This window comes from Triturus cristatus, chromosome 12, assembly GCF_964204655.1.
Source record: "Triturus cristatus chromosome 12, aTriCri1.1, whole genome shotgun sequence".
Classification (NCBI taxonomy): domain Eukaryota; kingdom Metazoa; phylum Chordata; class Amphibia; order Caudata; family Salamandridae; genus Triturus; species Triturus cristatus.
The window spans coordinates 597972441-597985263 of NC_140595.1; positions in this window are offsets into that span (position 1 = coordinate 597972441).

A 12823-nucleotide genomic window follows, 5' to 3' on the forward strand; every position below is an offset into this window, starting at 1 on the left:
CTCTCTTTTGCTGATTACAGCTTTTGGTTGAGCCTGTGGGTCTGGAACTATGTGGGGCCAGTGAAGGTTTGGGACAATCTTGTCCCAGGTCTTGCTTTGCCCAACATTTGGGTCCAGTTGGGGGATGTCACTTGCTAAGGGTAAGAGGGGCCCCTCAGATTATTGAGGGCAGTCCACCTGGCTAGTGCTAATAGGATGGGGGTCCCTAATCTGTTGAAAAGGGGATTCCTCTTGGCAGTGCGCCCTCTGGAACCCACTGACATCCCTGACCTCGGCAGCACCTGGCTGGCTGAGGCTTGGCAGAGAGAAGCAGGATACATGGTCCAGACTTGGTACCTCTGTGGAAGACTCCTTTGCCCTCTGTGGGTCTGCCAGGCCAGGCCTGACCTCCTCTGAGGCAATTTCTTCAGAAAGGGTAGGACCAGTTCCCTGAGGAAGCTGATCCTCACTTCCAGTCTGAGGGGAGGAGAACTTTTGTTCCTCACTTGTGCACTCTGTTGGAGCTGGGTGTGACATTATTTCAGGTACCACCGCTCCAGGGTTTCCTTCTAGTTTGGACTTGTGCCCTAGGGGTCACACCAACCTGCTCAGGGAGGCCTATAGTTTCTAGATGGATCCTTAGTCCTACTTTAGCCCAGGCTGAAATCTCTAGATAATTGCCCAGCAGGCAATCTACAGGAAGGTTGGGGGATACTGCAACCCTCTTAGGGCCAGTTACCCCTCCCCAGGTGAGATTGACAATGGCCATGGGCTGATTTGTTCTAACACCATCAGTGTTGGTCACCTGTACATATATCCAGGTAGAAGAGGGGACACTAGTTTCCCTGTCACTGTGGTGACACTGGCCCATGTGTCCCTACAGCCTACAGCTTTCTGACCATTGTTCAGATGCTCCTGTATGTACTTGCGCAAGATATTGGGACTTACAGTAAAAGTGACAAAACCCAGGCCACCATCACATACCTGTGTAGAGGATCTGGCTAGGCCAGAGTCCACCTCAGTACCCCATGAGAACCCAATAGTGCTTCTACTAGGGGCTCTAGGGGGTGTAGTAGTAGGAGTAGTAGTGGTGGTATCCTTGTTGCTGGCCTTGGTCCAATTGGAATCCTTTTGCCTTATGGCCTTTCTTCTTACAGAGATAGCAATAGGGTTTCTTACCAGGGGAGGTAGAGGATTCGGACCCACCCCAGAGGAAGACTTTTTGGTACCTTCAGAGGACTCCTATTTGGACTTTTCCCCACCTTTCTTTTGGGCCTTGGAAGAATCTTTCTTCTGGTCACCTGTAGCGATCACTGGCAGATTGAGAGGGCAGGGAATGCGACAGACGCGTTCCCGTAGTAGGGCTGCCGAACAAGAGCAGAGGAGTAGTGGTAGAAGCGGTGCGAGATCGTTTTGGGGCACACGACGAGCTGGGAACTACAACTCCCAGCAGCCCTACTATCGAAGCACCGGAAACAGATTCACGCCTCGCGGCCCTTGCAGACGCTACAAAGCCCCGCCTATACAACGGCATGGGCTTTGCAATCTCCTTCATTCCCTTGTCCCGAAGGAGCGAAACCCTTCTCTCCGCCCGTTCGTTCTGGGAAAGGAAACGCCGCATCCCGAATTCCTCTGTTTCCTGCTTGCTGCCCTGAAGAGGAATTTCTCCCATAGCGAAGCCATAAGCCTTCAGACTCCGCCCTCACCTTCGGCACTCTGCTGAGTGGACCGGGAGGTGAAAGGAATAACTGCCAGTCTTCGGTCATTTCACCGGAAGGTCACAAGCGGGAGAAGAGTGCTGGAGTGCTTTTCCCGCTGTCCAGCCTTCTACCTTCGGATCCTGGAATTCCGCGTTTCACGGAGTTAGGCAGAGCGGAAGGTACTCCCCGCAGAACTGCCGAGACCCCTTGAGACGCTCCCTTGTGGATTCATAGGATGCTCCTGATTTGCTCGTTACTACTGAACCCTGGACAAACAGGTATTTAGGTGGGATCAGCAAACTCCAAATGCGCAGGGGCGCTCTCCGTGACATCTTCCTTGTGGGTCATTGTATGATGGTATTTTCTTGTCACTGCTGCCACTGCTTTTTATGTTGGTATTGACTCCGCTGCGGTGACGCAACCGCAGGGACTCTTTAAAGTCGCACGGGTCCGCTGTGACTCACCTGAGAGCCAACTGGAGTACCAGCTGTAAGTAAAAAGTGGGTTTTGGTGTATCAGAAGTATAGAGGATAGTACTCCTGTTTTGTCTCTTCCTAATCCCATGATTCTTCTCTCCTTTGTGCATACAGTCTTACTCTAAAGACCCCTACATGTCCCACAACACGCTAGAGGGTGAACAGTTGACGTAGAACTTGGAATACCCTGTTCGGCAGCCGTGTTTATTGTTTTCTCCACTTCCCCTTTCCCCGAGGCATATTTTCGCATAGTAGTGTTTGATTCACTCTAGGCGTAACTACGCTTTGGGGAATAGAGAGGCCATTCTGCATGTCCTTGTTCCTGCTGACGATCTTCCGAGGTTAGTGGCCTTTGTTCCATTTCGAGCCGCTGACACCCGACATCACCACCACCTTGAGACTTAGTCTTAACCATGGTACGAACCCATTTGTCTGACTTCTTTCCCAATTCTTGGGGAGAGGTCCGATCAGAGTCTACCAGGTACTGGAACAGTTGCTGATCTGAACAATCATTAAGGATGTGCTCCCTCACTAGTAAATTGTACAATCCTGTGTAATCATGCATATTACTTCCACGAAGCCAGCCTTCCAGAGCCTTAATAGCACTGTCTATAAAATCGACCCAGTCTTGGGTGTGTGCCTTCTGAATGTCCCTAAACTTAACCCTGTACTGTTCAGTGCTTAAACCAAACCCATCTAAGGGCACTCTTCACGACCGAGTAATCTTCCCTAACAGTAAGAAGTTTGTCTCTGCCATTGCTAACAAAGGAGAGCCACAGGATTGCTGCCCACTGCCCTTGAGGAATCTTCTGTACTTTACAGGCCCTCTCCAAGGCAGGTTATTCACGTATGGATATCACCCCCATCCTGGTAAGGAGGGACTCTCCTGCTCAGGTTCCTAGTATCAAGAGATTGCTCCTTGACCCTAGGTTCACTTTTCGCCCTAAGTGGGATGGGTATTCCCAGACGTGGGACCCGTGCTCACTACGCCACTGGAGTCAAGCTATCCTGGCTGATGACGGCTGATAGCCAGAAACCGGTCCTAGGATGCTTGATTCCGGTCCAGGGAAGACATGGCTTGGCAGTTCGGGCTGGACTGTTCCCATGAGGCACAGGATCAAGACTGATTTGCATATGGCCTTGTCTAAACTGGGGTGGTGTAGTGGGCAAAAGAACGATGGATTTAACCCAGATCTCTTGACTGGGGGAGAATGTCTGCATTGTCAGCATTCCGTCCATCATTTGTTTGTTGTAACGCTTTTCACCCTAAGTGGGATGGGTATTCCCAGACGTGGGACCCGTGCTCACTACGCCACTGGAGTCAAGCTATCCTGGCTGATGACGGCTGATAGCCAGAAACCGGTCCTAGGATGCTTGATTCCGGTCCAGGGAAGACATGGCTTGGCAGTTCGGGCTGGACTGTTCCCATGAGGCACAGGGTCAAGACTGATTTGCATATGGCCATGTCTAAACTGGGGTGGTGTAGTGGGCAAAAGAACGATGGATTTAACCCAGATCTCTTGACTGGGGGAGAATGTCTGCATTGTCAGCATTCCGTCCATCATTTGTTTGTTGTAACGCTTTTCGCCCTAAGTGGGATGGGGATTCCCAGACGTGGGACCCATGCTCACTACGCCACTGGAGTCAAGCTATCCTGGCTGATGACGGCTGATAGCCAGAAACCGGTCCTAGGATGCTTGATTCCGGTCCAGGGAAGACATGGCTTGGCAGTTCGGGCTGGACTGTTCCCATGAGGCACAGGATCAAGACTGATTTGCATATGGCCTTGTCTAAACTGGGGTGGTGTAGTGGGCAAAAGAACGATGGATTTAACCCAGATCTCTTGACTGGGGGAGAATGTCTGCATTGTCAGCATTCCGTCCATCATTTGTTTGTTGTAACGCTTTTCACCCTAAGTGGGATGGGTATTCCCAGACGTGGGACCCGTGCTCACTACGCCACTGGAGTCAAGCTATCCTGGCTGATGACGGCTGATAGCCAGAAACCGGTCCTAGGATGCTTGATTCCGGTCCAGGGAAGACATGGCTTGGCAGTTCGGGCTGGACTGTTCCCATGAGGCACAGGGTCAAGACTGCTTTGCATATGGCCATGTCTAAACTGGGGTGGTGTAGTGGGCAAAAGAACGATGGATTTAACCCAGATCTCTTGACTGGGGGAGAATGTCTGCATTGTCAGCATTCCGTCCATCATTTGTTTGTTGTAACGCTTTTCGCCCTAAGTGGGATGGGGATTCCCAGACGTGGGACCCATGCTCACTACGCCACTGGAGTCAAGCTATCCTGGCTGATGACGGCTGATAGCCAGAAACCGGTCCTAGGATGCTTGATTCCGGTCCAGGGAAGACATGGCTTGGCAGTTCGGGCTGGACTGTTCCCATGAGGCACAGGGTCAAGACTGATTTGCATATGGCCATGTCTAAACTGGGGTGGTGTAATGGGCAAAAGAACGATGGATTTAACCCAGATCTCTTGAGTGGGGAGAATGTCTGCATTGTCAGCATTCCGTCCATCATTTGTTTGTTGTATCACTTGTGCTGCCACCATTGGACCCTAGTCCCAAATCCTTCCTAACGTTTTGTACTTCAGGGTGTCCTTCTCAAGGGCCAACTGTTCGTTCTAGAGCCTGAGCCTAGCTCTCTCAAATCTGAGCAGGTCGTATTCCCTCTCTAAGGAGTCCTCCCTCTTGCTAGAGATGAAGGTCCCCATGGAAGCATTAGAGGCATTGGAAAGGATCTAGACCTCCCCTGGGTAATCTACCATTACTTCACAGACACTACTGCGACTTACCATTACTACACATTTTTTACTTAGCAGGATCTTTTACTTCGCATGCTTTAAGTTTGCATGCTTCTACTTTGGATATACCGTTACTTCGCAAAGTCATTACTTTGCTGACTATTCAAATCGTTGTTTGGAAAAGGAGGCGCTTCCGTTTCCAAACAACGACATGCAGCTCTGACGACGCATGAAGCAGGAGAAGAGAGAACAACGAAGTGCAGCTCTGACGACATATGAAGCAGGAGAAGAGAGGAAGCACGGTGAAGCAAAAGACCAAGAGGAGAGAGGTAATTGGGGGCAGTGACGATTTTGGGGTCAAGCAGGGGGTTGACATTTAAAAAAAAAAATTATTGCATACTTCACGGTTAGACACAGCTTCTAGCTTGCAACCCTGGGGCCGGCAGCATATCTTTATGAACAGCGATACACAGCTATTAAGCCAACAACCTCTGGGGGCAGGCAGCGATCTTGAACACATGACTCTGAAGAACTGTATACGTAAGGGAAACTTAGAAAGCTACCCAAAAAAAATAATCAAACAAAACCTACTTAGCTTGCGTCACTAAAGTATCGATCCATATGTATAAAGCAGTGGAAGGTCGGTAAACATCAGTGTACGGTGGAGGGCATAACCTATCTAGCATGTACTGGCCGGACCCACATCCCCTGTATGCAAACCTCACGTTGACCCTAGAAGGGAGAGAGGGGGGGGAGTAACCAGAGCGCAAACCCACCTTGGCCCATGCCGTAGCTTCAGCAGTGATCACCACCCACCGTGGGCTAGACAGACGCAGTAATCACAGTGCCTTCCTAGTCCACGGGCAACTCAGAATTAGTGTCCTCCGCTCTGGCAAGCAGGAATGACGTGTAAAGTCCCTAGAAGTTCTTGGGTCTACCTCTGGGAGGAAGGAGCTTGCTGAAAGTCTCTGTTTGTGTGTTACAATAAAGCATATCGTGTGACCATTGTGCTATTGTGGGCAAGGGGCCTCTCGACCAACACATTGCGACACGCCGCTTAGCTATAAGAAGACCCATGTCCACTAGTCTACGTATTGGTTTAGGCAGCGGTTTAGAGTACCCCATCAAAGCCAAAAGCGGATCTGGAGTTATCACTGTCTCAACTATGTTCCCCAATTCTCGAAAGATAGACTCCCAGAATTTGCACACCCCTGGGCAGTGCCACATAAGGTGGATAAAATTTGCCGGTTGTGTTCTGCATCTCTCACAAGCCGAGCTGTCCCTTAACCCATATCGTTGTAATCTCTGTGGGGTGTAGTTAACTCTATTGACAAACTTGAAGTGTATTAATCTGTGTCTGCCGTGCAGGGAAATACGTTGAGTGCTGGAGCAGCAGTAAGTCCACGTTGGATTATCAATAGTTTGTTGCAAATCCTATTGCCAGGCTAACCGAGCTTTAGTGAACGGGGGTTGTCTTTTAGGTTTTAGGGTTGTGTTTATGTAGTGTAGAGTAGTGTATTTGGGTTTAGGGTAGTGTTGTTGTGTTTGTGTAGTGTAGGGTTGTGTTTTAGGGTAGTGGTGTAGGGTTTGTGTAGTGTAGTGTAGTGTAGTGGTTAAGGGTAGTATTAGGGGCTTGTGCAGGGTAATGTAAGATTGTAGGGACAGGACTGGGGGAAGGGGATAGGATGTAGTGTTTCAGGGTTTAGGGTAGTGTTGTTGTGTTTGGGTAGTGTAGGGTAGTGTAGTGTATGAGGGTAAGGGTAGTGTTGTGATTTTATTGGTTATTGTGAATGTGTAGAAATGGTGGAAGGTGGTACAATTTAGTTTGAAAATTAATTGTATTCTTAACATAAAGACATTTTAAATCGTTTGCATAATGATATTTACGTTGTATGTTTGTTTAGGGAATTTAGAATTAAATATTAAATTAATTATAAAAAAAATATATATATAATTTTAAGAAAGGGTGAAGGGTATATTAAATTTGTGTAATGAAACAAATAATTAATTTTTTTATTAAAAAAGGGTATTTATTTAAAAAAGGAATATTGATTTAATTGTCATTTTCTAAAAAACTCCCCCACCCTAAACCTATATTACCATTTCATCCTGTAACAGTGGATACGTTTCTATTACTGTGTTTATTATAGTTAAAAAGAGTAAAAAATGTGTAGAAGTTGTATACTTAGTAATGGACTGCGAAGTAAATGCATATTTAGTACTTTTAAATATATTTGCGAACTAAAAGCATGCGCAGTTAAATCTTGCGTAGTAATGGTATTTGCAATGCAAAAACATCGTAGTAAAGACTTGCGAAGTAATGGTCTGCTAAGTAACAACATATATTCCTCCCCTGCATTGTCTTCTCCCTCCCAGGAGGAATGAAGGGAGGCCAACCTCTAGGGGCACCCTCTGTACCATCTGTACTATTCCCTGGGGGATGAGGGTTCACCAGGGTGGAGTCATCAGACTCTTCCTGGTCATGCTCAGAATTAGTCACTGGGGTGAACCACCCCCTGACCCATCTTCTGGAGCTACCCCACCCACACTGTCCTGGCCTTCTGGCCTTCCAGCTTTCTGGAGGTCATCCTACAGCAGCAGCTCTAAGAGTTGCTGAGTGCTAGAGTTACTACCTGTCTTAAATTCCTGGCTGCAGCCAGAGTCCTACGTTCCTGGAAGTTAAGACCATTGTACCTAGAAGCTTGGGACCCAATGACATCCTCAACTAAAGGCATGGTAAACTAGGTGTAGTGTGGTGTTGCACCTAGTGGAAAATACATTTTAAAAAGGATTGAAGAAAGGGTTGTGCTAGACACTCAGCTAACAATCCAAAACGTTCAGCAGAACGTACTAATCACAAAACATATTTTTATATGTACCTAATGCTAATGATGGTTTTTCATCTTACCACTGCATAAATGGGGACCCCCTCTAAAGAACTTAATTTAAGGCCAGGGAGAAGAGGGGAGAAGAACAACATACACTGAAAAAAGCTCCCTCGAGGCCTATCTTTCCTTTATCATAAGGACTAAATCCCTGCTGGGCTCAATAAGCAATTATAACAATTCAATGACACTAACATTTATAAATTATCATTGTTTATTTCATTTCTTTATACATTTTATACAATTTCATTTTTTTCTTCTTTTTTAATCTTTAAAACTATTTTTTTTATAAAGTGTATACATCACAAAAGGAGGTCAATACTATTATTACAACAAATACAAACAACACATATAATATATTATTCAACAAGGAAAACCCCTGGATAAAACACAAAAATACAACAATTCCACAAGACTCATTCAAACACATACAGACTCATACCACAATCATCCAAACTGCATCTGAAAAAGAAGGGAGATTGTAGATAGTAAAATCTCTGCGACCAGATTGAATAAATATGTTCAAAAAGGGTGTGAACATATGGTCGACGCGCGTTTCGGCAGTGTGTGAATAGTAGTCAAACCACCTTCATCAGGACCTTTCCAGACACCTACATAAGTCTCATAAAACCCAGGGGGCCTGAAAAAACATCAAAATTACATGTTATGAGCCCATAATCTATTTTTTAATTAATTGACTGGACCGAAATTTCAGAAAACACAAGAGAAGATATTTTTTTCCAACAAACACAGAGAATTGACATTTGGTAGAACCCACACCACAACATTCTCTTACTCCCAATACTCCCAAATAATCACCAATTGGAGAATTAAGAGAACAAGTTTCTATAATAGATACTCAGTAGAAGGAGAAAACAGAAAGTGTTCACGAGTGCGTAAAGTAATAGTCCCTTAGTTTCCATTTTATGCTGTGTAAAGAATCCTTATAGTCCAGAATATAAAGGAACCCTGCTATTAATTTAACCAAGCCTAACCTACGAAGTGTGTTAATACCAGGGTGACTAAATTTTTTTCTTGTAAGTACCATTTTATATATATAAATAATTAGGCCAACATGCAACCACTTATGAGATCAACCAACGGCGTATTTTAGAAAGTCAGCATTCAGTCTATGAAAACAAGATATTATAACAACATACGCACTAGATGACAACATTCCCTATTACAATATCATCAAGTATCGGGCTGATGTTACTTTACCTAAATATCTCTTCTTGTCATAGCCATATCATCAGGCAGCTATATTTTTTCACAAGAATAACATCCCATCCGGGACACAATATTCTAGAAAAAAAAAAGACGTATTACGATTGAGACTCAAAAGAGTTCCTCAATGTCGATAAGCTAAGCTTGATCGAGCAAGGTCTGAACGCAGTCTGTTATAGATCCTTTGTTCTTGTATCCTCAATACATAATGGTCCAAACTCTGGCTTTTTCGTAATTTGCGACTATTATAATACGCAGAGCAACGTCCTCATTTTAATGGTTACTCAGTATGAATCTGTAAAATGTAAGGCGATTGACCTGTAAATCATGGGGGACAGAAATCATATGTTTTCCACCAAAACATACATTACTCTACTTGCCCTGCCAGTCTATATATATCATAGACACGTATCAAGTTCAATATCCCTTAATAGTAACTTGTTGATCCGGTATGTCCAAACGCTCTATCTATAGTTGTCAGGCATAAATCGCAACCTGATAGTTGTCAAATATAAGATGCGACCTGATAAGTATAAGAACCCAGAATCACTCTTTTATGCGTGTAATCATATTTACAAGACTTGTCACAACATTTGCAAGGACTAACGAAGTCCAGAGTCGAATCTCTAAAAGTTATTAAATAAGGAATTTCATCTTACCACACCTTGATTAGCTGGTAAAACAGTGCAGGCTTAAATCTCAATTGCTGCACAGCAATGTAGGAAGCTTACCTAGTATATGGTGCACACTTATTTCAGTGAAGCACCTTTTACTAATCTAGACAACCCTTATTGTGATTTTAGTGGTCTTAGACAACCATAGAAAGCTCTCTAACTGGTAACTGTGGAGAGCAGCCTCAGGCTTAGTCCAGAAGGAGTGTTAAGCAACTTGTTTTGCCAGATCTAATCATGTAGTGTAGGTTAAATGAAAAAGAACCACATAGTGTAGTTATAAAAATATGTCTATTTATTACAGAACACTCACTAACACATTGGTATATCTCCTACCCGAAGATATCAACACATAAACACAATAATACTTCTTTTGCTAAAGGTAAGTAAGCACAATACACAGTGGTCTCCAGGGGAAGACCAAACCATATACTAAGAAAGTGGAATGCGAACTGCGACCAAAGTTGGGACTTGGTTTAGGAGACTCAGAAGAGCTGGGGACACAAGGAACCACCCACGGTAAGTACCCAGAAACCCCAGGGAGGCTGTGTGCAGAGTGGAAACACAGCCGCGTACTCAAAAGAAGTCAACAGGAAAGTTACTGTTGCAGTTTTGGAGAAGAAGGACCCTTCCCAGAGGACACTGAAGAAACCCTGTGGAAGACAGAAGGTTGGAGAGTCACCCCACCCGTGGATACACCAGTAACCAAGATACCTACACCAGAGAAGCTGGGTGCATAGGTGCGAAGGGACATCGGAAACCGCCATAGACCACAATAGAGGACTTCAGTAAAGATGCCGTTGGCGAAGACTATGCAAGAGTCGGTGGAATCCAAGAGTGAATTCTTGAAGAGAAGAGCCTACAAGCAGAGGGGACAGAGTCTATGCCACTCAGAAGTGAACAGGAGGCAGAACTGGACTGGCCATAGCAGGAACCAGGTGTTTTCCCGGTGGGCCGGAAGGGTGGGGGTGGGTGGGGGGGCTTTTGGACCTGTGGAGGCCGGTTTTATTACGGGAGGGGGTGCGGTTTTGCAGCAGTGCTGTAATATCAGCCTCCTGTAACAAAGGCACCCCCCCCCCCCCCACCAGGGCCGGTTGAGCAGATCGCCAGAACTGGTTGCTGTTCCCAGTCCAGCCGTGCCAGAAGGCACTGAAGAGCAATGCCCACCGATGATGGAAGATGCAGGAGTGATGTCGGTAAACTTGTCGCTACAGCTGTGAGGACCAGGCGATGCTGAGAAAGACCAGGAGCCGTGCACAAGCTGTCCCTCGTCAGAAGTCGAAAACCAGGGGGTCGGTGTCCGGCGCGCACATCAACAAGCCTTGGCAGCAGCAACAGACATGGAAACAATGAAGGAGCAACGTTGGGACCAGCAAAGTCCAAGGGACTCACCAAGTGCAGGAGAGTCAGAGCAGGTCCCAAGCAAGCAGGAGAGCCCGCTGCAGCAAGAAAAGTCCCTCGAGGGTACCCACAGGCCAAAAGCACAGGAGTCGCACGAGGACTCGAGTATCTCACCAAAGATGAAGGCCCACTGTGCAGAGGATGCGGTGAGGATGAAGATCTTGGCAGGAAGAGATGCTTGAGGCTGGAGCTTCTTGTAGCCTGAAGATCTCTGGAGTACAGAGCCAGCAAGCCTTGGCAACAGCAAGTTGACGCAGTGCACAGGGGTTCAGTAGCAGCGGTTCCAATGAGAGATACTGGCCTCAAACTTGCTAAGAGGGCAGGTAAGGCCTCGGAGGAGCTGCAGAACCAACACCTGTGTTGCTGAGCCTTTCAAAGTCCGTGGGATGTCAGGAGCAGCAGACTGGTCAGCTTCATTGCGGTGCCTGCAGATGCAGGGAAGTGACTCCTAAACTCCAAGGGAGATTACTTCAGGTGTCCTTGATACCCACAGGTCTGACGAAGATCCTGCAAGATGCACAGACACAGACGATGGAGAAGACTTGCAGAACAGCGAGACCAGGAGCAGCAGAAGTCTTCCTTGGTGCAGTTTCCTTTGCAGGTGAAGTCCAGCAAAGTCCAAATGTCCAGACGGTCGAAGACTGACATGGTTTCAGGCTTGAGTCTTGTCCCACGACAAATCGGAGGACCCGCTCACAGGTAAGCTCTTTTATACTCAAAGAAAGGGGTTAGGATGACTCAGGGATCCCCCCAAGAGGTGGGGTGGGACAGAGGGGAGTATACTCCCATGTCCTTTGTACAGTTTTACGCCAGAGCTGGAGCCAAGGAGGGCACCAAATGTACCCTTCAAAGCAGTCTGGTGGCACTGGCAAGTGCCCCCATCCCAATACACTAAGGCCTGTCTGGGAGGTGGTCACACCTCCCTGTGACAGGAAACCTATTGTTCTACCTTTTGCTGCTCATGCTCAGCTCAGCAGCAGGAGGGCGGAATTGTGTCTGGGGTAAGCAGCAGCACTAGCTTGCTGGCAGACACTGAAAGGCTGTTACGGGGAGTACAGGGGGTAACCCAAGGGAGCCCCCCAGTATCTGGGATCATACTTCCAACAATGGAATCGATGTTGGGGTATGATTCCAACATGTTTGATACCAAACATGACCGGGTTCGGTGCAGCCACTATATAGTTAGACATCTTGTAATGACTGATGTCTACTAGATGTATTAAAATGGCTGACCGCACTTACAAAGCCTGGAGAATCGATTCCGAGGTTTGCAGGGGTGTCCTTCTCATGCAGGGACACCCTCACTCTTATAACCAAGCACCCTGCCTTCAGGACAGAAAGGCCTGCCAGAGGGGTGACTAGTAGGTTTTAAGTTCAGTGACCTCAAATAAAAGAAAACTTATATCTGTTGTGAGGGATGCTAGCACCAACTCACACAGTCTGCAATGGCAGGCCTGTAGTGACAATTTGAGTAGTCTCTCATGGGTACCATAGTACATGCTGCAGCCCATGGGAGACCCCTGATGTACCTATGGCCTGGGTACCTCAGTACCATATACCAGGGACTTATAGGGGTACACCAGTAGCCAATTGTGGAGATACAAAAGTACTTACCATGTCAAATTTAGGCAGGAAATGGGGTCCTGATTAGCAGGTTCGTAGACAGTCTTATCGAAAACACACTAACACTAGGCAAAAAGTGGGGGTAACCATGCTAGAAGGATCCGA